Below are 26483 nucleotides of genomic sequence, written 5' to 3' on the forward strand. Positions count from 1 at the left end.
CATAATTCATTACAATTACTGTCAATAACTCTCTAGTGCCAAGCTCAATTCTACCAGGAGCATAGAAGAGGGTTATGGATGGTTGCATGCTTTTAGGCACCTAAAACTGTCATGAGAGAGATCTCCATTAGTTCTAGTGTATACCCACAGACTCCAGAAGAAACAGTACCTTTACAGAGCACAAATGCTGTGCTCTCATCCAAAGAAGACGGGAGTAGTATTTAAGACCAGAATTGCAGGGTAAAATTCAGAAGCTTCCTTTGGCGCTCGCAATAACAAGGATTGGAACCTGATACCTTTTGTAGAAAATACTTTTTGAGAGAAGAATCTGGTTGCCATCCTTCTGTCATATCAAAGTTGCTTGTGAATCTTGAAGTTTGGTTGGGAATGTACAATTCCTGTTGGGAGTTAGGACTTGCTTGATGACAGCAGGACCATAAGGCATTTGGAAGGAGACAGAATAATGATGTCATTCGTGCTTGCAACCTCTCTTGGGTGTGTGAGAGAATGACAGTTTAGAGAGTGACTAGGGGTTCCTTAGGCCAGGAGGAGGAACGAGCATTTCCATTGTTATGCGTTTGTTTGTAGGATGAGGGGAAGCAAAGGCTTAGAGCTATGCTCAGATTTACTACCTTTGTGGATAGCCCCTCCATGATTCAATAAAAGTTGATTTCCTTAACTTTCTTCTTCAAGGATCAGGGCTGCCTCGTTTTTAAAAGATGGAAATGCGCATTTGGAGTCAGCATATATTTCACGTTGCTGAGACTGTTCCAAGATTGGCTCAGATCTTGCTTTTCACCTTTAGCATTTTGGGGCCCAGTGTGCTTGCTTCTCCTGCATTCTTTTCTCCTGGGTGAGCAAATGAGCCACAGGCCTGCTATGTGTCCATCAGGGATACAGAGGTCGTCAAAAGCCCTCCAGACAGAAACCTAGTTGACTTTCCCTGAAAGGGAAGAAACAGGTTCCCTAATATAACTCTAACTTTTACTTTAAAATAAGGCATAACCATAAAGTAGTTAATAAACTCTCATGGAATGCTTAGCGAAATCAGTGGGTACACAGGGGTCAAGATAAGAAAAAGGATGTTTTTCAAATCAACTTGCCAGAGAAACACGTTCTAACGAGTGTTGCCCTTTTCAAAGTAATCATCTGAGGAGGTCCTCCTCCGTTTTAACAGAGCTGCCACAGCTCAGAACTGTTGAATCTCTTGAAATTGCCTTCAGAGTTAGTTTATGAGCCACATAAAAAACCATTACTTTACGGCTATACCTCATAAAGTTGCATATAGAGAATAGGAAAAACAAAGTGAAATGAATGGGGTGTGGCTAGACCCATCTATAAAATCAGCTGAAAAGTTAGGCTTTGTATCCTTCCCAGAACACTGACACCTGATGTTACTTTGGATGTGCAGTAGAGAGAAAAAGTTGTCTCCTTAGAAATGTATCTGATGCCTGTGCATCTAATTGTACAGTTTTTCATAAAACCTGGCAACACAGAGAATTTTTTAAGATTGTAGATGAGCTAGTATTATATATATTCACCTGTGTTTCAGGACTGGACGGATGCCCTTGTAGAACCATTAGTGGAAGTGCAAAACGTTCTACAAGAAAGTTGATTTATTCCCATGTAAGCAACTCTAATGGCTTAATTACTTCACCCACACGGATCACTACCTGAGTTTGTGCCATTATCTGTTCTCATTTTCTTTACTTCTGTTCCCTCTTACCCGACCCCTGTGTCTCTAATCCGTTACCTAAGCTGGAGACACAATAACCTTTTTCTAAATCATACTTCTGAATATGACACCTCCTGTTAAAACCTTGTGAGGATCGTGCTTTACCTTCTAGATAAAGCTCACTACTTAGTACGATATTCAAATCTTTCACAATCCGTCCACTTCTTTAGATTGATTAATCTAGTCTCGTCGTATCTCCTTTTCTCCTAATTGTTCTCTAGGCTGATGGACTTGCTTCCAGGAAAGCACCATTCTGTCTAGTTTCTAGAACTCCATTCATGCTACTCAATACATGCTACCTGAAATATCTATTCAAGCTTTTAATGTACAGAACAGCCGTCATTCCCTAGTGGCCCTCTCTTATTTTAGACCAAAGACATAGAATTGTATCTTTCTAGCAATATATTTTTTTATCATAGATACCTGTGTGCCTCATTTAAAATGCCGGTTTCTTGAGCGTGACCTAAAGACTATGACACGTCAGGTATGTTGTACCCAAGAATTTATATTATTTAAAAATCATACCAGAGGACTCTAATGTAAGTTTTAATACTACATTTTGAGAAAAATTTTGGGAATACTACCCATTGTTCTCAATCAGTGTAGGGAAGTGTTTTGGTCCTCATCTAAAACCCCTACTCTGAATAGATAATTAAGCACAGCATTAACCAAGAAGTAGAACCTTGGGAAAGAATTGTTGAAGAATTAATTCTCATGAACTATCCACAAGCCCTGTTATACTGTAGTAGCTAGGGCACAGAGATGGTTGCAAATAATCATATTCCACATTGCACAAGCATGCTGCTTCACCCATCAAAGGAGGAGATATGTTCTTCCCTTTCATCCTGGCTGGTCCTGTGACCGTTTTGAACAGTGCAATGCAAAGGAAGTACCATTCAAAGACTTCTGAGTGTAAGCAAGCATTTTGAAAGTCTAGCAGCTTCAGCGTTTTCTCTTTTAAGATACTTTCTTTGAAACCCACATTCCATGCAGTGAGGAACCCAAGACACAGGGAGTGGCTATGCAAGTGTGTTCTGGTCAACAGCTCCAAAGGAGCTTCCAACTGACAGCCAGTAGGGAGAGCCATCTTGGATCACGGCAGCTCCAGCAACCCTCAGAAAACTGAAGCTCTTGTGAGCATCAGGAGAGGCAGAACACCATTTAGCAGAGTCCAGCACTGGAGAATCATGAGAATTAATTAACTAGTTGTTGGTTTAAAGTAGTAGGCAGTGATAGGTAACTGAAACCCATATCCATTCTTCCCTTTTGTATACTATCACCACCTCACATCCATTCTTCTGATTTTGAAATGCAATATGATTAGTAACTGTACTTCTTAAATGGAGCTAAGATGTAGCTTTTTACAAACCAATTTACTTTTTGCCTGTTTGTATTGAAACACAGATAAATATTACACAGATGACTCTGGTGTTCGTGTTACATGTTCCTGGTCCACCTCTGACATCAGCTGCAGCACAGGTGGCAGTTCTAGCCCCCCTGTGCTGGCTGTCAGCATCCCAGCCTACCCTCAGATGACACATCTTCCTTCATTCTGTCCCTACACCTTCTCTACTTGGAGGGAGCTTGCCTGGCCAGGGCACTAGTATATTAGCTTCCCTAGGTTGATCCTTCAACCAATGGTAAGAGTGGATAAATGTTTCAGTCTCCCATCTTTCAGATCAAAAATTCTGGAATAGTCTGTGGGGTTTTTTGATATCTTGGTTGAAAGGAGATCTTTGCCTAAGGGAGCATCCTAATGTACTCTTTCATTGACTTTTCCTGCCTGCTCTACCCACTCTCTCACTCCTGCTTCCTGAGCTCATCTTGCAAATCCTTGTCTCAGTCCTTGCCTTCCAAGGAAATCTCCTAGGTCTTAATCTCAGACTCTGCTTACAGGGGAAGCCAAATGAATATAGTTACTTATAAGCTAATGTTATAAGTAAATGACTGAATGTTAGTGTTTACCCCAAATTCATGTTGATGCTGTAACCCCCAGTGTGGCTGTATTTGGAGATGGTGTCTCTAAGGAAGTTAATTAAGGTTAAAAGAAGTCATAAAGGTGGGGCCCTTATCCAACAGAATGAGTGTCCTTATAAGAACAAACACCAGAGATCTCTCCTTCTCTCTCTCTCCTGACACACCATGGAATGTGAGGCCATTTGAGGCTGGAGCATTCCACTTTTGACTGCCTGAGTCCCTACAGATGTTTTTTTTTTTTCTTGATGGTTGTGACCAGAGTTTCATTTGTCCTGAGGCCACTGCTAGACAGAAAGTTGTTTCATACCCTCTCTCTGTCCTCTTGGGAGGAAAGCACACAACCCTCATGAGGCTTTCTAAGAGAGTGTGCTGCGAGCAATACTCACGATATAACTTTAAGACGCAAGATGATTCATTTTGCTAAATTTTCATTTCACATCCAGCTTATGGTATTTTAAAGGCTCGTCCCTGCTCACTTTGTTCTTCCATCAGTTTTTCACTCACTGCTTGTTTTCTCTCCCACAAAGGTGAGAGTTGTTACCTTAGCTCTTGATTCTCCTGGAAGGTGTTTTTGTACTCACTGTCATAGTTATTAAGGAAACTCTGAGATCACTTTTCATGGTGAGATTTAACTCAAATGGAATATCAGGAAGCTTTGACCTTGATTTCACCCCATCTCCACTATTTCATCGTTTCTAAAGTCAACATTCTTGAATCAATCCCTGGGTACTTCTCCACTGCGCAATGTCACCAGATCTGAATTTCACTGTAGATACTTTCCCTCAATTTGTCTAGCATCCTTCTCTATGTCAAGGGTTAAAGTTTGGGTATCCTGTAATTTCAGAGCCTGTAGATTAGATACAAGCCTTTAGATAAGTAATTTCATGGACACATTTAGGATAAGAAGTTAATAGATATGATGTGGCACATATATACAATGGAATATTACTCAGCCATAAAAAGGAATGGAACTGAGTTATTTGTAATGAGGTGGATGGGCCTAGAGTCTGTCATACAGAGTGAAGTAAGTCAGAAAGAGAAAAACAAATTCCGTATGCTAACACACATATATGGAATCTAAAAAAAGGTACTGATGAAACTAGTGGCAGGGCAGGAATAAAGACACACACGTAGAGAACAGACTTGAGGACACAGCAGGGGAAGGGGAAGCTGGGATAAAGTGAGAGAGTGGCATGGACATATATACACTACCAAATGTAAAATAGATAGCTAGTGGGAAGCAGCCGCATAGCACAGGGAGATCAGCTCGGTGCTTTGTGACCACCTAGAGGGGTGGGATAGGGAGGGTGGAAGGGAGACGCAAGAGGGAGGAGATACAGGGATATATGTATACATATAACTGATTCACTTTGTTGTACAACAGAAACTAACACAACATTGTAAAGCAATTATACTCCAATAAAGATATTTAAAAAAAGAAAAGAAAAAGAAGTTAATGGATAATATATTTTTTTTAATGTTGGAAGCTAACTTTTGCATCTTAAAATGTAAACAGAATAACAATGCAATATACTAGAAGGTAGATAAATAATACTACACAATATTTATTGCCAGATGCTATGTTAAGGATTTTATTTATATTAAATGCAATCTTCAAAATAATCTTTGAAGATAGGTATTTTATTATTTCTATCTTACAGTGAAGAAACCAAGGCTCAGACAGGTAGAGTAACTTCTTCTGTAATATCAGAGACAGTAAATGTTAAAACTGGGATTTGAGTCTCTGATCACTTAATAAATCATGTTGCCTTTCTACTTACAACAAAATAATTATGACAAAATAGTGTCTAGGTTAATTTTTCAGGCAAGCCCATGGAAAAATATTTTAGTCAAGAAATCATTTGGTGACCTTCGTTCACGGGGAGTTACTGATTCTGCTAAGAGAATAGAAGCTCTGCCAGGTGGCCAGCAGTGGACCTGTGTCATCCAGTTGTAAAACGAGTACATTCCTCAGCGGGGGAACCAGTCTCTGAGAGTTGTCTAGGATTCCTTATCTGTAAAATATTCCTATCTTTCTATAACTTCAAAGCAGAATAAAAAGTGTATGACAACTATGAAATAGTATCCATTTGCTGTGCTTTTATTTTCATTGTATAACTCTTGAAAATGAAGCTTCTAAATAGCATATGATTACACATGACAAGCAGGTCTTAACTCTCACATTCTCTACTTTGTAAATGATTTACCTGACCAGAGACACTCTGTTTTTCTCCTCTGCTAGAGGTTGAGTCTTTCCTCCCTTCCTTTTTCTATATCACTGACTTTGGTCCTTACATATTTACTGACTCATCCTTAGCACTTTGTAGGACTTTGTCTTATTGTGTTTTCTTTTTCCTCTGAAAGTTTCCAAGTAAAATAAGGAAGGTATCAGAGGAGGAAGGGCTAGAAAGTAGCTAACCTTCCTGGATCATAGAGTATATTTGGTGGCCTTAGGGAGTAAAGATGCTCTTACACAATTAACAGAAAAAAAATGGGTTTCCTCTTTTTGCAAAGACACTTTCCTCAGAATACATCTCCAGTCTGGACACACAAAAAAACAATACAGGTATTCATCCAGCCAGCCTGAGAAACTACATAAACTTGTCAACAAATGGAATGACGGATATCACCAAATTTTGCCACGTCCTGGAGAAGAACACAAGAGCACTAAATCCTGGTCATAAAAGCTTCTCAGAGGAGCCAGGTTAGGGTCGCAATAAAAGTTGTTTTCTTTTTTTTTTAATGAATAAAATTTGGGACTTAATTTATTCATATTCCAATGAATAGAATTATGAGCTTGGAAGTACTGTTTTATATTATCTGGTCAAATCTTTTTTGTTTTTTTTTTTTTAAACATGATTAAATGAATACTATGCCCAACATCATACAGCAAGTTAGAAAAGCAGAACCAGTTTTGCAGAGTTAGATTCCTTGACAGTTTTAAACTTTCCCTTTGCATTTGATGTTTCTCTTGCTCATTGTTGCCAGCAGCAAAATCTCTTAGAAAGCCTTATGAGGTTCGTGTGCTTTCCTCAGGTACAAGAGGACAGAGAGAGGCTATGAAACAACTTTCTGTCTAGTAGTGGCCCAAGGACAAATGAAACTCTGGTTAAAACCATCCAGACAAATCTACAGAGACTCGGGAAGACAAAAATGGACGGGTTTCTTAAGCTTAAATTAAGATGTGCTACAGTGTTGTGGAACATTGAGCTTTTATTCCCCCTTTTGACTTAATCTGATTGTTAAAATGTTGTTTTCATAGTGAACATACACTACTTATGTAACCAAAAAGGGAGAATATTTCCATTTTTATACCACAATAAAAATGACTGCTACTGGAGGTTTATAGATTGGAAAGTCATGGGACTTTCCCATGATTTCTTCCCTAAGAGACTTACAGAGGTTACACCTAAGGCTTCATCTCCGCTCAAGCCTACCTTTGTTCCATTGGGTTCCCTTCCCTTCTCCGGGGACTTGGTTCCAGGGCAGACGAGCTAGGGCAGCTTCTAAACTAATCGCAGAGAATATTCTCCTGCCTCTAAATCCATACTCACAATATTGTTTCTAATTAGAGACTCATGTTCCCTACTTCACAGATATCCCTAGTAAGTGCTACTTCCTTTTCTGCAGAATCCAAGACAGTCTAGACTTCCGAATTTCATAGCACATACCTTACTGCATTCTCATAGTTCATTTGCATGTGTCCTCCACCAGACTGTGAAGTTTGGGAGGTTAAACTGACTTTTATTATCTCTGTATTCTCAGCATCTAGTGTAGTGAGAAACCCAAACTATTACTGACATTTGTTCAATTTGAAAGAAGGGAGGAAGGGAAGAAGTTGGGATAAAGAGACAAAGGAAAGACCAATAGTTGTTATATATGGTGGTTATAGATTATTTTATAGCTTCATTAAACCCAACCTAAAAACATTGTAACATTACAAAGTACACGGATATTATTATAATGTGTTTGTGAGAAACTCATCTCTGTATTACAAAACATATCTGTATATGACAGCCTCTGAAACCAGACTAGCCTATATTTTGGGGTATGCTAGCACCATGCTCATTTAAATTTCTAGGACATTTTGATTTTAACTATTCTAACACTTTTGAAATGGATTAAATTTAAATGTAGAGTTTTAATAATAATTAACATGGAGTACCTATTTTTGTTTATACATTTTAAAACCTCTTGAATATGTCATTACTCTTTAATGGAGCATTGAAAATAATTTTCATTAAAACTCAATTTTCTGCCTTCATGATAAAAGGTGGCGTATCAAAGCAGAACAGTCCCTTTAAAAGGCATTATATTTTACCCCATATCACTAATAAATTATTTGATTTCCATCAATTCCACCATATAGTTGGTTAAAAGTTACATTAATATGTTTGGTGTCTGATAGCGTCTATGGATATGAACATTAAAGCAAAAAAGAGAGTGAGAAAGAGAAAGATAATTTTTTTTTCAGGAAAAAAAATAAAATTACAAGATTTCCTCTGGTTGCTGGTCCTTGTGTTTTACTACTTTTGTGGTTGTGTTATACTATTTAGCTTTAATTCCTCCCGTTGTAACTTAGACCTTTTCTTCTTGTTCACTCCTTGATGATGATGGAAAACATCTGACTGCTAACAGCCCTTACCCCAAACTCTTTCCTCAAAACAATACAAATCTCACTTTTACTTTCATTCTCCACCTGATCTGATTGTTTTCCCAAATTACGTGAAAGCATAGTAGAAAAAATGGACTAGAAATGATAGTCTTTTGATCAGTCTACACGTGCATGAATTTCTTTTCATTAAGTACTCTAATATTGTAAACTGTGTTGAGATGACAGAGATTCCTCTGAATAGAATTACATATTTTATTATTATTTTTTATTTAAAATAATATAATATAGTATATAATATATAAATATATTATGAGAGAAGAAATAAATTCATATCTTCCATACTCTACTATATTTGTGTTTTATTTTATTTATAAAAACAGTAGCTATAGTTTTAATTTGAGAACAAGTGGAAGGGAACCCCAGTGAGGTTTTAGTGCCCATTTGCATAGAGCTGAGCATTTTCTCATCAGTGAGAGGAAGGAGGAAATGTGAATTAAGAAATCTTTAGTAAAGTGCCAGTGATTTAAGTCCACTAGACCATTAACCCAGCTCTTACTAAGTCTGCCCAGAAACATTTACATTGAAATTTTGTGAAGTTAACAGATTCCTTTATGTTTAGCAATTACTTTAAGAAGCATCTTTCAAAAAATGACCAACACTCATATTTCTTAAAATAAATCAATTAATGCAACTATGGAATATGACTGCATTCATTTTAATACGAAAAAGTGTTGTCCTGTCTAATCAGATGTGAAGTATTCTCTAGGATTATTTTTCAAATGCTTCTCCATCATTAACATGGGCGTCATTGTCTTACAGCCAGACCCTTTCACCAGCTTAACTACCCGCGTTTACTAGAGGGCTCCAGCCAGATGCAGCAAGCAGCAAAGATGTCACATGCCATGTGGGACTGTAATATAGTGCACCTGACAACTGGCAGAGCCCTTGGAAATAAGGCTTCATGGTGAAATGAGTGCAATTAAGTGTGTCATTTAATCTTTGCTGTCCCAGAGTATGAGGATGTTTAATGTGACTCATCAGCGCCATTCCAAGTTCCAGACATTTAGAAACTGAATGAGCAGAAATAGCAAAAGCCACAGTAAATCAGTCACATAAAAGAATTTATAAATATAAAACATGATAAGCAATTTGGGTCTGCTGGTTTCTTTTCAGTAATACAGCTTAGCATTATAACATATAGTGCTGCTAGAATCATTTCCAATTCAACACATTTAACTTTGCTATGTTATAAGTTCATAAAAATACTATCTCCCTTTGCTAGAACAAACGAACCATTTGTAAGCCATACTTTCTCAGGGAGGCCAGAGATGTCTTTCAATTCCACTGCCAAACTCAAAACAAGATTGCTAAATTCAGGTTAAGAAAGAGTTCTGCACTGACCTAGGTTGCAACTCCTATCCAACAGTCATTTTAAAACAATCAATAGTACAGTGACCCAAAAGTCCAAGATTACAGAAATTGCCCATTTGGACAATTCAAGACAAAAAGAACTAGAACATCATTTTGTGCTTCTCTGATCAATTGTTGTCCTCGGGAAGAAAAAAAAAAAAAGGAAAATATAAACTTCCTCAACTCACAGTCAATAAAACAATAGTTTTAACTTTTGCAAAAAAAAAAAAAAAAGTTATAGCCCAACTTGGTAAACGAAAAGGAAGATTTCAGACAGGAGGCCACATGAATGACCTTGAAGAGGTCTAAAGACAAGATTTAAGATCATCTGGGCTAAAGACAGCAAGTGGAAACAAAATAACCAGCATGAGTTCAAGACTTTCCATTACAGACCACAGAAAGTATTCTCTTGCTCTAAAATTCTTCTGGAAAATTACTTCGTTACTGGAAAACAGTAAAGGAAGGACTGGCTGTCTATCATGATTCTCGCTTTTAACAAAATTTAAAACGCCCAAATGTGCCATGCAAATGGAATAAGAGGAATGAGTTAAATCTCCACTAAGATTGGAACAGACATTTTAAATTTGACTGATCTTACCTGAGAGTTTACCTGTGTATAAAATTATATAATGTAGAACTGCATTGGAACTAAAGGAAAGAAGTAAATGCTATCCATTAGCTAGAGTCCAAAGAAGTCTGATAAATTTAATTACAGTCTGATTGCTATCTATTGCCTGATGACATTTCTAAGGCATTTTACAGCATTGTCCCACAAGGAAAATTAGCAATAAAAACAAGCTAAGAAAATGCATTTTCACGCATACCTGATGTATGGTATGGGCACACTCAACAGAGCACACTCAACGAGCTCTATCAGAGGCGAACGTGTATGGTGCCTGCTGGATCAGATGGCTCAGTTGATGAGAATTTCAGACAGTTTACAGCCAGACTTTAGGTCCAAAGTCACTCACTGAGAAAGAAAGAAAACAAAAAAACAAAACAAAACTATCCCGAGAAAGCTCAACTAAGGAGAAAAAAAGGTATTATATGCTAGTCCCTGGTTTATTTAATTCAGAGAGGGCTATTTTGGTGAAAACTTGAGTTTTCATGCTTTTATTTCTGAAAATAAGCCTGAAGAGTGAGATACACCATGAAGACTTGTGATAATTTAAAAATTTAGGTTTAGTATAACGATCAATCCTCTTTTTCATTTCCCAAAAGTAAATTGGTTACTTAACAAAAAGAGCACTGCACAAATTCCAGATCCATATTATTGAGTGACAGAGGTGACTTTTCTTTCTTGTTACACATTAATTAACGGTTAACAGTCGGCATATGGTACACGGTGCTCCTTTCACACCACTGTGAGCTGTGCCACAGAATGCTATACAGCACCCTTCTAAGAATTTTTTTCTTTCTCCTTCCTCCCCATATGGCATTCAAGTCTAAAATAAATTTTCCTGCACACACTTTGTGTCTCTATTTAATATTCCATAGTTGGGAATCAAGGGTGGCTAAAAGATGAAAGCAAGCACATGTAAACTTTGAGTTCCCAGTTGGGTCTATAGGTGAGGAATCTCATCTACGGGTATGTATTTCCACAGAAGTCAACTGAAAACCAAACTCACCCAGTTGCTTTAATAGCTAACTCCCTATGACAGCAGGAAATTAAGATTAAATTATTTAAGCCTAATCAAACTACTTAGTTCAATGCACTCATCTCTTCAGGAGTTTGACCTCAGAAATGCAAGGAGCTGAACAGAGACAGATCAAAGTTTGATGCAGGAAATTTGGCTGTGACTTCCAACATGTAATTAGGTTGCAAACTCCAAGGCTCCATAGTGGAGATTTATAAAGTGAATTAAATAGTAGAGAGTCATTACTGCCGACTGGCAACCTCATATTCATTCTCAGACATGATACTAGATCGAAGCATGTTATTTGATTCAAGACATTTGCCTAAGTTATACGGTAAAATGTGTTTTGTCCATAAACACGAGGATGCAAAGTTTACTAGTAATCTATTGTTATTCTCAATTTTAACAGAGAGGAAAGATTTGCCTGAAAATTCCCCACTGCTGAGGACCTCATGTTAATGAATTTGGGCAATGGGTTTTTGAGACTGTTGTTCTCTCCTTTAGTTTTCTACAGCTACTGAGAAGTCTTATAGACAGGCTTTGCCCCGTTTTTTGGAAAAAAATAGGAAACCTCCTTTTTGATAAACAAAATAACGATAGGCCACTTTTTAAAAATAAATACTTTTTTAAGAGAATTTTTAAGTTCACAGTAAAATTGAACAGAAAGTATGGAGTTCCCATACACTCCCTGTCCCCGCACATGCATAGCTTCCCCATTTTCAACATCTCCCATCAGAGTGGTACATTTGTTACAATTGATAAACCTACATTGATCTCTCGTTATCACACAAAGTCCGTAGTTTACATTGGGGTTCACCTTTAGCGTTGCAGGTTCTATTGGTTTGGACAAATGTATAATGACGTGTATTCACCATTATAGTTTCATAAAGAGTAATATTATTGCCCTAAAAGCCTCTGAGGTCTGCCTATTCATCTCTCTCTCCTCCCTAACCCCTGGCAACCATTGATCTTTTTTACTGTCTCCATAGTGTTACCTTTCACAGAATGTCATAGAGTTGGAATCATACAGTATGTAGGCTTTTTATTTTTATTTTATTTTTTATTATTATTATTTATTTATTTATTTTTTGCGGTACACGGGCCTCTCACTGTTGTGGCCTCTCCCGTTGCGGAGCACAGGCTCTGGACGCACAGGCTGAGCGGCTGTGGCTCACGGGCCTTGCCGCTCTGCGGCATGTGGGATCTTCCTGGACCGGGGCACGAACCCATGTCCCCTGCATCGGCAGGCAGACTCTCAACCACTGCGCCACCAGGGAAGCCCAGTACGTAGGCTTTTTAGATTGGCATCTCTTACTTAGTAATATGCATTTAATATTCCTCCATTTCTTTTCATGGCTTGACAACTCCTTTCTTGTGATGAATAATATTCCCTTGCCTAAATGTAGTAGTTTATTAATCCAATCACCTACTGAAGGGCATTGGTGTTGCTTTCAAGTTTTGGCAATAAATAAAGTTGCTATAAACATCTGTGTGCAGGTTTTTGTATGGAAATGTTTCTATTCCTTTGGGCAAATACCAAGATGCATGATTGCTGGACTGTATAACCAGAGTAAATTTAGTTTCGTGAGAAACCAGCAAACTGTCTCCCAAAGTGTCCACACCATTTTGCATTCCCACCAGCAATGAGTGAGAGTTCCTCTTGTTCCACATCTTTGCCAGCATTTGGTGTTCTCAGGGTTCTGGATTTTGAACATTCTAATAGGTATGTAGTGGTATCTCACTGTTTTTTAATTTGCATTTCCCTGATGACATATAATGTGGAGCCTCTCTGTAAGCCACTCTTTTTTTTTTTTACCATCTTTATTGGAGTATAATTGCTTTACAATGGTGTGTTAGTTTCTGCTTTATAACAAAGTGAATCAGCTATACATATACATATATCCCCATATCTCCTCCCTCTTGCGTCTCCCTCCCACCCTCCCTATCCCACGCCTCTAGGTGGACACAAAGCACCGAGCTGATCTCCCTGTGCTATGCAGCTGCTTCCCACTAGCTATCTATTTTACATTTGGTAGTGTATATATGTCCATGCCACTCTCTCACTTCGTCCCAACTTGTAAGCCACTCTTAATAGTGAACTGAAATATTCTTTATTTTACCTTACAGTACTCGTTTCTGTCTCTTAGTCATGGTTCTGTTGGGTAATAGACATTTTTATGATTCTCCAGATATTACGTATTTTATATTAAAATATTCTAGGTGGAAGACAAGAATAATTTATCTACAATTCATTTATACTTACATAAGAATTTGTACCTAAGTTTTCTTCCCTATCATATTACATTAGGATCATTTATTTAAAATAATTGTACTATTTTCCCTGGTAGATTATGCACTCTGAGAGAACAGGAAATCATATCATATTGACTTTTGTATCCACATTATGTAAAACACTGTATAAAACACAATTGGTGGACTTCCCTGGTGGCACAGTCGTTGGCAGTCCACTTGCCAATGCAGGGGACGTGGTTTCGAGCCCTGGTCTGGGAGGATCCCACATGCTGCGGAGCAACTAAGCCCGTGTGCCATAACTACTGAGCCTGCACGTTGGACCCCATGCTCTGCAACGGGAGAGGCCACCGCAATGAGAGGCCTGCGCACCGCGGCGAGGAGTGGCCCCCGTTCGCCACAGCTGGAGAGGGCCCGCGTGCAGCAACAAAGACCCATTGCAGCCAAAAATAAATAAATTTTTAAAAATACACACACAATTAGTGCTCAATAAACATTTTTGAATGAATAAACATTACATATATGGGTGTACATGTTACTGATATTATAGAAAGTTTTATAAATATAAACATCATTATTATAAGTGGAAAACACATTTTAAACTAAAATTATCTTACCTGTTTTCTATTATTTATTTTGACTTATGACTGCAGATTAAAACTTACAAGAAAGAAAGCATAAAATAAGAGGCAAAATAAATTACCTAGGAATTTTCATAGTATGTGTCAAGAAGGAGAAAATATAGCTTTTAAGATTCTAAATGATCTTAAATGTAAACTTATAGAATTATAGCTAAACTCAAATTGAAACAATTTTAAAAAGAGAATATTGTTGCCAGTTAGCATCGTGTTTAGAAAGAAAGACACATTTGTTCATTCATTGATGTATTCATTCATTTGTTGTGTAAGAATATGTGGAGAATAAAAGATAATATGAAATACAGTCATCATTTTTATCATGGCTAAAAACTTAACAGTTGAGCTAAAAACCAAAGATACTTAAAGGAAGTACTAAGGAATTTTAAAAAAAGAAAGATAACTTTCAGCTAGGTAGAGCAAGGGAGACTTCATAGAAAGTAGCAGAAGTATTTTGTATTCCTTTATTGGTCTCATTGCTTTTGGTGAAAACAGTGATAGTGTTTAAAAGTAGTTTAGGTGGATGGACCTAGAGTCTGTCATACAGAGTGAAGTAAATCAGAAAGAGAAAAACAAATACCATATGCTAACACATATATATGGAATCTAAAAAAAAAAGGGTCATGGAGTACCTAGGGGCAAGATGGGAATAAAGACACAGACCTACTAGAGAATGGACTTGAGGATACGGGGAGGGGGAAGGGTAAACTGGGACAAAGTGAGAGAGTGGCATGGACATATACACACTACCAAACGTAAGATAGATAGATAGTGGGAAGCGGCTGCATAGCACAGGGAGATCAGCTCGGTGCTTTGTGACCACCTAGAGGGGTGGAATAGGGAGTGTGGGAGGGAGGGAGACGCAAGAGGTAAGAGATATGGGAACATATGTATATGTATAACTGATTCACTTTGTTATAAAGCAGAAACTAACACACCATTGTAAAGCAATTATACTCCAATAAAGATGTTAAAAACATAGTTTTGGTTTGTTCTGCTATATTACATACATTTTTTGAAATGTCATTCTAAAAATAGAATTAAAATGCCAAGAGTTTAAAATAATTTTAATCAGAAAACAGGCTAGGCAAGTAACAATTCAGCTTATTTTAGGAAACAATTTGAACAGGTTAATAAGCCTTATAGGGAGCGAATAGGAGCTTATTTTAAATCAGTGGACCTACATCAAGGAGAATGATTGACTTCTTTTTAGAGAGCTAAAGGAGCTGTGTGTCCAATTCTTCCTGATTTATTGAAATGCAGCAACAGAAATTGAGTATACAAAACAGCTCATGTGAGCATATAGAGATTGTATATTTGGTAAATGAATTTGGATTTTATCAGCAAGTAGTTTCAGGAATCAAACTATCCATGTGACGATAGTTATATAACGTCATGATTATATTCAAGATGTTTAACCAATAACCTCACAACACTGAATGGGAAGTTTAAATAATGCAATCCCTTTGTCCATAATCTGATATGCTCTAAATCCATCCTTGACCACATTTTTAGCCATAATCCCAAATTGTATTTGTTTCTACCAGATTTATTTTAGGTAATGGAAAAAATTTTACTCAAAACTAAAATATTTGTAATTGGAAATTGAGAGCATCCATGAAGAGACAATAGGAGTAGAAAAAGTGTGATGGAATAGGGCGAGGAACATATATAAAAGACAGGCCACGAAATTTTGTGAAAACAGCAAGAGGTGGGCTATGAATTTGCTTTTGAGATTCGTAGCAACCAACCCAAAAGGGATACGTGAATTATTTACATGATCCACAGTGTTCATAAAGCAAATAATCAATTATTCAAAAGGATCATTGGCAATCTTAACAATGAGACCAGATAGATATTTCTTCCCTATGTTCATACTCTATTTGATGGGATACAGTCTGCTGAAACATTTCTATAACAGACACAGGAATGTGTATTATAAAGTTGCTATGCGTACTTCAATGGATATTAATTATATAATGCTAAATATTCAGGCAGAAAAAAAGATGATATGAGCCCAGTATGAAAATTCCCAATGAATTAATTTAATCCAAGAATAAAATCAGATTATCTACAAAAATGGATTTTTAACTGTGCATTTTTCTGGTATATTCCATAACTGTTAGTTCTTATACTTGCATTTTTCAGAATGATTAGGCATTAGAGTGTTGGAGATTACACTCACTGAGAAATTCTAGAAAAATTCCAAATGATTTGAAACCAACTGAGTGGGAAGCGGATGCAAAGATACATTATGTACATTGAGAAGACTAATTTGGATTCCAGACCTTGATTAAAAGCAGGTAGATAAACAAAATAGGCATGTGCGTAGTCAATATTTTCCCCCCAAAATGTAGGGTTCTCTCCAACACAGAGAGAAATGAATGAATGAGGCTCCAAAATTCTACACCAGTAAGCATGAACAGAATATTTTTTATTTGAAAAGTAAATTAAAGTATTACAAAGATTCTTATAACCCTGATAAAATCTGAATAAATATATCAAATTTTGGATGCTACAATTTGGTGGTGAAGTCTTGCAGATAACAGAGTTTTCAGACCATCTCCCTAATTAGTGAGTTAACTTGTCAGATAATTTCAACTGTAAAGCATTTATCAAAGGGATGATTTGGTTTTGTTCAATAGTTTATTAAAGGATTTTAATTTATGTCAATAGGGCCATGTTTTCTGCATACAAAGTGCTTATTACATATAAATTCAACATTCAGTTAATGAATATATGTCATAGAATTATAATAGTTAATAGTTACAATTTGCTATAATTTTATAGTGTGCCAGACAGGCACTATTGTAAGCACTTTGCAAGTATTAAATAATTTAATCCTCACAAGCACTCTGTGAAGTAGGTGCTATTTTTAACCTCAATTTAAAGATGAGGAAACTAAGTTACAGACTGGCTAAGCCACTTGGCCAAGGTCACAGGATTGCTAAGTGGCTGAGCCAGGATTTAAACCCAGGCAGTATAAATCCACAGCAAGTGTTCAAAACCAGTTCAAACCACAGTGGCAAGTGCTAAAGATATCCTATGAGCACAAGACACATGGCCGTACATTCACATAGCTATCAGGGAAGGAATTGTATTTAACAAATACCTGCAATAAATTTGTGTTTGCTGTGGGGACTCACAGTAGGAAAACTAACTTAATCTTTAAAAAGAAGATGAAGATGAAGAAGGCCTGAAAATAATAGATTGGAGCTTGCCAGGCAAAGGGGGGAGGGGGAAATCCTTTCAGGAAGAGAAAACTACACCTACAAAATCTTATGATTCTATGTTTTGTTTTGTGTTTTTTGAATGTATCGTGAGGATTTAAAGAGAATGTACACAAAACAAACATGATTACCAAAGGGGAAAGGGAAGGAAGGGAGGGATAAATTAGGAGCATGGGATTAACAGATATAAACTATTATACATAAAATAGATAAGCAACAAAGATTTACTGTATAGCACAGGGAAATATTTTCAGTATCTTGTAATAACTTATGATGGAAAATAATCTGAAAAATATATATATATATATATAATTGAACAACTTTTTGTACACCTGAAACGCAATATTGTAAATCAACTATATGTCAATAAAAAAAATTTTAACAGAATGCACACAAAATGTTTAGAACAAGGGAAGGTAGAAAATAAGTACTAAGTAAATATTAGCTCATCTAGTCATTAAGAACAGTTTGTTTTAGAACCATTTTCTTGACACATGAGTTATTTCCAAGTCTAATTACAAAAGTTAGTACATTTATCATTTTAAATTTCCTTCAACTATAGGAGGGATAGCAACTAAATTAATTAGCCTTATATTTTAATTCTTACTTTGTAATTTTTCTCTTTCCTTTCATATAACATTATTTTCTTAAACAAACTGTGAACAGAAAAATCAAATTCTCTTGAAAGGTGTCGCACAGAAAAATATTAAGCCTGCAACCTGGTCCTGAATTTTGTATTATTTTGAATATGGGGAAAGAGGAACACATAACCTAGCCATATTCTATTGCTATACTTTGTGTATGTGATTCTATGTATTTAATCCAATAATATAGAGTTATCTTGTCAGTCCTGTATATATAGGTTAATGATCTCTACATTGACTGAATTAATAGATTTGTCGCCTTATCTTTCATTTCCTACTTCTTCCAGATATTAAGTTTAAGTCTGAAGAGTTTTTAAATTATATAACTGTTGCTGGAAAATGTTGTAGATTATACAGCATTGTAAAATTATCGTGTAGCAAGTTCTGTTACTTCTGATGTTAATATCATTAACATCACCGTGCTTAAATGATGAAGCATACACTGCTGAATGTCGGGCATATTTACTTCATCAGAAAATAAGTAAGATAAGTTTTTGTTTCAAAGTATAAAATATTCTATTACCTAACAGAGTTGCAAGACCCAGACCACAAAGATATGCATTAATATCTTCAACCCAAGTTGAACACAAAGAATGAGAATTAGTCTCAAAAGCAAATGACCTTGTCCACTTGGGAGAACATTTTATGCAACACAGTGCAAGCTGAACAGTTATAATACCAGAGGTGTCATTTCTATAATGTGAATTTTGAAGTAAAGGGCATTTTAAAACCACATCCTCAGCCCCTTTTTTTGCCGTACACTGGATAGCTGAGCAGTACAGAGTCGATGATTTGCACTAATACCACAAATCATTGTCATGGGAAGAAAAATAAAAACGCAGAGATCTCAAGCCTTTGCAGTTGTAAATAATTGCATTGATAGAGGAGAAAAAGAATAGCAAAAAGTAATGATTTTAAAGGTAAATTGGTTTTTGTCTTCATAAAAAGGTGTCTATATTTTCGGATTCCTAGTTAATATATGGGTCCAAAAGATGACTCAATCTTGTCGCGTGAACAGAACATTTAGTAATGCCTACCAGTAAATGTTTTGCATTTTCTTAGAAATTCATTGTTTAAAAATAAAAAAAAGAAATTCATCTTATTTCTATGTGTGTCCCACCTGCAAATTCAGTAGATACCATTTTACTTACAATTTGAATCAAGTACATTGCACAATATTATTCCAAATACAAATTTAGCCTTTCTAAATAGATGGAATTCTAGATTTCATTTGCCGTATTTTAACTTTTTTTATCAATTTATTTTTGAATGCAAAATAATATTTATACTCTCAGTTCCTTTTTTAACTTATAAAACACTAAAATATAGTGTCTACATAATTATGGCCAGATTCGCCTCACAAAAGGCATTGATATCTTATGAAACATGCTTTATTTCTCAATGTGTGAAGGATGGAAGTCCTTTCTGTCCTTCCTTCCCAATCCTCTGCTGCACTTGACATTATGCATTTATGGATTACTCTGGATGATTTGTTAATGGACGATCCTAAGCAAAACTAAAATCAAATTGGGAAAGAAATGGGAAGAAACAGGCATCATTATTCCCCACCTAATTCTGCAGATTAAATATGGCCCATTGTAGCCCTAATCATCACCCTGCCCCCTTAATTTTAACGACCTCTGTTTCTGTTTATTACAATAAAAATGGGCAAAACTACAGCTTAATGTTTGGCTACTTATGAAGGAATTCTTTCCCACCGTTATTATTAGACACTATTATCATAACAAATTTTTTTTTTTTTTTTTTTTTTTTTTGCGGTACGCGGGCCTCTCACTGTTGTGGCCTCTCCCGTTGCGGAGCACAGGCTCCGGACGCGCAGGCTCGGCGGCCAGGGCTCACGGGCCCAGCCGCTCCGCGGCATGTGGGATCTTCCCGGACCGGGGCAGGAACCTGTGTCCCCTGCATCGGCAGGTGGACTCTCAACCACTGTGCCACCAGACAAGCCCCACAACAAATATTTTTTAAAGGATAAAACTGTAAGACCATGTGTAATGAAAGACAAAACACAAGCTATCATCTATCCAAGCTCAAGTCAACAATTTACAATGTCAATGTGTCAATTCCTCTAATGAAGCAAGTGGTCATCTAAAGTGTCACACAGATGGAAACCTGCTGATTGATTGACAGGTGCTGTGATAGATGAAAATCATAATATTGGCTATTATGAAGTAACATTTTTGAATGGCAATATATCAATATGCTGTAAGAACCATAAATTATTCCAACGCTTATTCTAAAAAATCTCTCATCTTGTCATAGGGAAAAATTCAAAAGAAGAAATTAAAATAATTTATGTAAAAGGCTTTTTTAACACTGTATTTTATAGTGACAGAAATGTATTTTAAAAACTTAAATATGAAAAAAATGGGCACAGTAAGTCATAGTTATATGGTTGACTGAGCAATCAAGAAAATGGTAAGTATGGAGAATATAAAAAATGAGGCAACAGTTTATTAAATAATTTTAATAAAATAATTAAAAACCACAATTTTATAGCCACTATAATTGCAACTATGAAAAAGACATATGTGTGGAAAGATAGATATACATATATAGATATATAGAAATATTAGACTAGGGCACAGATAAATATAAATCATTGGGTTGATAGGAGTAATTTTATTTATTGTTAAATATTTATTTAATATTGGCTTAATAGATAACTGAGAACTATAAAAAAATACCAGTTATACTCAAAGTTTTCAACACTGAAGGAAATTTCCTGATCAAATTTTCTGAATACTCTTTGTTATTTAGCAGGTAATTAACATGAAATATTTATCTTTTAGAATAAATTTATTTTGCTCTAATTATATATGTATATGTAAATATATATTTGTAGATTAATATAAACTGTCATCCTTTCTTCACTAGAATATAAGTCCCTAGGGTGAGAATTCTTGTTTGTTTTGTTCACTGTTCTATCAAAAGCAGCCAGAATGGTGTCTGGCACATAGTAACTTTCATTAAATATCTGTTTGAGGAATAAAATAATTATTTTAAGTAATTTTGAAAAGCTCTGTCAGAATTCATACATTCATATGCCCATATATTAATATGCTATTATCAGAGTAAACATCTGTTCCCTCCTTTTTTGTAATGAATAGGTTGGATTTTATTGTACTGTGTGAAAAACGATAAAAACATGTGGATGTAAATTGGATTCTTTGCTAACACAGGTATTAAATACTGTAGTGATAAAGTTTTTATGGTAAGTCCAAATTAACAGAACATTACCCATTTTATTTCCAAATATTTAAGTATGTACATGACTGCATGACGGGTAGTAACTCTTAGGAAAGAAATCATTAAAAAAAAATTAAAAAGACTGGAACCAGACAGGATGCTTGGTACTCTGCTGCATTCCAAAGGAAGACAAAGTATATTCCTAACCAGAATAACAAATGAACATTTAATCTTGTCTCCCTGCTAATTTTGAAATAAGATGCTTACACTAACATTAGGCGAATATATTACCAAAAAATCCCCCCCCCAGAAAAACAAACAAACAATAAGTAGGAATCAAGCTAGGCCTGTGAGTAATAGTATACTACCTAAACTTCTGCTAGAAATCCCATTACCTACATGTCTTGGGTCATTTGTTCATAGGTAGGAATTTAATCTGGTAGATGTCAGATTGCAGATACACTGCAATCAAGTTAATCAGAACTGTGAGAGAACAAGTTTCTGTTGTTTTTAAGTCATCGAGTGTGTGTTACTTTGTGATGGCAGCCCTAGGAACCTAATGCAGCCCTAGGAAACTATTAAATTGGATAATGACATGTAAACAACATTGAGATTAAAGTCTTGAGTTTCAGTCTTGGCTCTACCATACTTGGTGGTGAATGACCTTCGTGGGATTACTAAACCAAAAAGTCTTAATCTGTCATTGAAACTGTTATTTGCATCATAGTAGTATTTGCCTCTCCCCTCCTTCCTTCATTGAGCTACCATGTACACTATTACAGGAGCTAAAGAACAAATCCAACCTTTCCTTGAGTTCCCATTCTATGTATACAATCACACCAGGTACTACAATGATTTGCACTTGATGCAAACAGAATGTGAACTGATCTCAGGGAATTAAAATGCTCTGAAAAGGGTGAGGTTCAAATGCTTAATGCTAACTAAATTTTGCCATTCACGCTAGTTCAAAGAAAACCAACGGTATCTCCTGAATGCAGATACCTATAAAAGCAAACATGCTGCATAGAGGTAAGAATGGCAGGTGAAAGCCGAATATGAACACAGGCAAACGTAAGGGGCATTTCCTTAGTAACATAACATATGCCTTCCATGAAAATGAAGAGAGATTAACTGAATGGGTAAGACTAGCCTCCCATTAGGGACCACCATCACTTCCCCGAGACTGTCAGTTTCCCACTTAGTCACCGCCAGTAAGTTCTTTAAAGTCAGTAAGTTAAATGCTTGTCCTTTTTCACTCCTTGCCCAAGAGTTTCCCAACAAATTTGACAACATGGGAGTCTTTTTGACAACCCTTTACTTTTTGGTCCAAGTGTATTGACAACCTGTATTAATTTCTTGGATAGCACAGAAGAAAAAGTAAAGTATTTTGACAGCTTTAACCAACTGTCCAAAGATGGAAATTAAGATAATTATATTGACCCTTCTCTTGGAGGTTCTGGTGGGAAATGAGATCTCTAGAAAATTCATATTAACTTATCTAAACCCCAACAAAAAACTCTAAATTTTTATCAACCTGAAAATTTCACTTGGTTTTTCCAAACTTTCTAGAATTATAACAGTGATGTATCCAGAGAAATGTAATCTTTTGAATAGCAGTTTCTACATTTATTCCTTTTCTACAATTTTCCTTCAAATTCTGTTTCTGTGAGTTCATTTCAATTAGTGGGGTTAATAGCATGCTAACAACTGTAAATAAATTAAAGCAGGGAGTGTATGTGAGATTGTACATGCTTTTGTGTGTGTATGCAGTACTTTCACATGGTATTCTAGGGACTTTTCTGACCCTAATGAAAACTAATTGTGGTTTTCACAGAACTGCAAAAAGTGTGATAAATCTTACATGCAGTAGCTACTTTCTGTAATGAGAGCATATATATTTGTGGGAACACTGAGCATTATTAAACTCTCTCTCCATTTAGATGAAACAATTCATCTAATCTGTGTTTTCTGTAGAGGTGTTTGCTTTTTATGGCAGTGCCAAAATACCCCCAAATTATTCAAAATTTGAGGAATAGTCTAAAGGTTTTTGCAAAAGTGGTTAAATTAAGACTTCACACCCAAGTTCTGGATTAAAATAAAGCAGTCTACCTTCCTTTTTCTAGCTTCCTGCCTGAAGCATTAGTTTAGTCAACAGCCTCTAGTTTTCTAATAATGTGAAACTTCTTCAAGAGACAAGGAAAGGATAACAAATAATTTGACAATAGTGGAAACAAATATTTGTTCCCTACTAGGTTTGTCCCTCAAAAATCTATACTCATACAGGATTTTCTAGGAATTGACACCCAACTTTACACACATGCATAAAAGTTGCCTGATTATTCCATCATCTCTGATGAAATTTTCTCTTGAAACTGAGGCACGTTAGATTCGGACATTTAGATTATGATCGTAATTTATAGGTTTCAATGCTCAACCACTAAGTTTCCTTGACAAAGTGTTGTTAATATGAAATTCATCTTATGTCCATACTTTGAATCCAATCAATCATTTCTCACAGAAATTCTTTGTATTTTAAAATGTTTGCAAGTAACAACATCACACACACACACACACACACACACACACACACACACACACACACGATGTCTTTGATGCAATCTACTTCCACCAAGAGATTTACTAGAGACCTAAAACATCAGTGAAGTGACAAAAGGTCTCAATAATAGAGTTTTATTTTACAAATTTATGTTAAGAAAAGGAACATCTAGAAGCCATCACAGAATAAGAAAGAAAATTTTGATTATTAGCTACCAGTGATTATCTTCTTGGGAACTAAGATGCTGAGTAGAAACAAAGAAGGTGCGAAAGAAAAACAAGAAAGAAACTAGAGAGGGAGAAAGAGAAAATGTGGGAAAAAAGAGAAACGATCCTGACTTACATCATTTTTATATTTTGGCACTAAAAAGCAAACCTCATGATGCCATCAAATATCCATTCATCAATGTTTTAGTCATTGTTACATGTCCGCTCCTGTCCAGTTCTCTCTGCTGAGCCTGGACTGATCTGATGCTGATCTATGCTTGCTTCCATGCGTTAATTTGAATCAGGGCTTCAGGAAAGATACTGGATAACACCGTTTTCTTTGGAGTACAGAAGAAAACTAAGTGCTTCCTCTAGAAATATATATAGGACTTTTCTAGGGTTCCTTTATGCTGTTGATCACATGGCTAATAAATGATCATTTCCTTTTCGGGATCCGGCAAAGACTAACCTGATTGATAGCACTGTTAAATGCTACTATGTCTTCTCATAAGCATAGGGTTTTCTAGATGCCATTGTAGATCTAGACACCTTGTGAGTATTTTGTATACTTTCACTTCTTTTCTGTGTATGGCTTTCATGTTTTGCTCTTTGTCTCAAGCCATGAGGACTGGCGATGCTATTTTTTTTCTATTAAATGTAGTGCTTACACACAGAGGGCTGTGAGTAAAAGTCTTCTGCTCTCTGCAGGATGCAGTTCCCCTCTGCAATTTCTTTTTTTTTAATCACTGTCCTTGAGAAATAACATTAGCTGTCACCCCTCACGTGAAAGAAGTGAGGGAAAGAAATCCTCCCTCATTCTCCGGTAGTGTCTGTTTCCTTTCAGGTTTTCCCAGATCATGTTTATGTATTTTCTCTTCTTCTCTGATCTTTTGGGGTCTTGCCCCCCTCACCATTTTCATGTTTATCCATTTTGTTTCCCAGTTTCTCCTTTCCATTCGGATCTTTATTTCATCAGCCTGTTTCATTCACCTCATCTCACATCTCCAAATGGGAGTTTCCAATCGCAGACACCCCTTTTTATCCCTGCTCCCTTCAGGCTTCCATTTGATGGTAACTTTTGGACAATTTCAAAGTGTTTTTAAACCAACAAGTCTGTTTCTGTGCTACACACACTCTGTACTCAGGATCCCCATCTCTCATGATTACATTCTATAATTTATGAGGGCATAATGGGCGAAGCTTTTGCAGAGGCTACAGAATTAGACATGGCTTTTTCTTCCAAGAAAGTGAATGATAACCAACTCTCAGAGAACTAAAATTTGGAATTAAGGAGAGAATTTGTTTCACATGCATAAAAGCCATAAAGGAAAAGAGAACAAACATTATACCTCACTCTCAAGAAACGTAATTTTAACAGCCTGTAGAAGCAAGAGTCTCAAATCCACCTGAAAACATGATGTCGGTTGCCAAGCAACCTAACTGGCCACAGTTTTTCTTTATGTATATATGTATATTTATATTATATATATTTATATGTTTACATACATATATGTGTATATGTATGTAAACATATAAATACATATATATTTCTTTTTCAGCCTTGAGAAATAGAAGACAAAAAATTTATTGAGTAAAGAGGAGTAAACTAATACAGGGGGAGATAAGGGAATTATGAAAAACATAAGGCTTACAAATTACTTATAGCTCTTTAGCTTTCTTTTGCATTTTTTTTTTCTGGTTGAATTTTTTTTTTTAACATCTTTATTGGAGTGTAATTGCTTTACAGTGGTGTGTTAGTTTCTGCTTTACAACAAAGTGAATCAGTTATATATATACATATGTTCCCATATCTCTTCCCTCTTGTGTTTCCCTCCCTCCCACCCTCCCTATCCCACCCCTCTAGGTGGTCACAAACCACCTAGCTGATCTCCCTGTGCCATGCGGCTGCTTCCTACTAGCTGTTCACCCTACGTTTGGTAGTGTATATATGTCCATACCACTCTCTCACTTCATCATAGCTTACCCTTCCCCCTCCCCGTATCCTCAAGTCCATGCTCTAGTAGGTCTGTGTCTTTATTCCCGTCCTACCTCTAGGCTCTTCATGACATTTTTTTTTTCTTAGATTCCATATATATGTATTAGCATACAGTATTTGTTTTTCTCCTTCCGACTTACTTCACTCTGTATGACTCCAGGTCCATCCACCTCACTACAAATAACTCAATTTCATTTCTTTTTATGGCTGAGTAATATTCCATTGTATATATGTGCCACTTCTTCTTTATCCATTCATCTGTCAATGGACACTTAGGCTGCTTCCATGTCCTGGCTATTGTAAATAGAGCTGCAGTGAACATTGTGGTACATGACTCTTTTTGAATTATGGTTTTCTCAGGGTATATGCCCAGTAGTGGGATTG

This window comes from Pseudorca crassidens, chromosome 13 (assembly GCF_039906515.1).
Source record: "Pseudorca crassidens isolate mPseCra1 chromosome 13, mPseCra1.hap1, whole genome shotgun sequence".
In the NCBI taxonomy this organism is placed as follows: Eukaryota; Metazoa; Chordata; class Mammalia; order Artiodactyla; family Delphinidae; genus Pseudorca; species Pseudorca crassidens.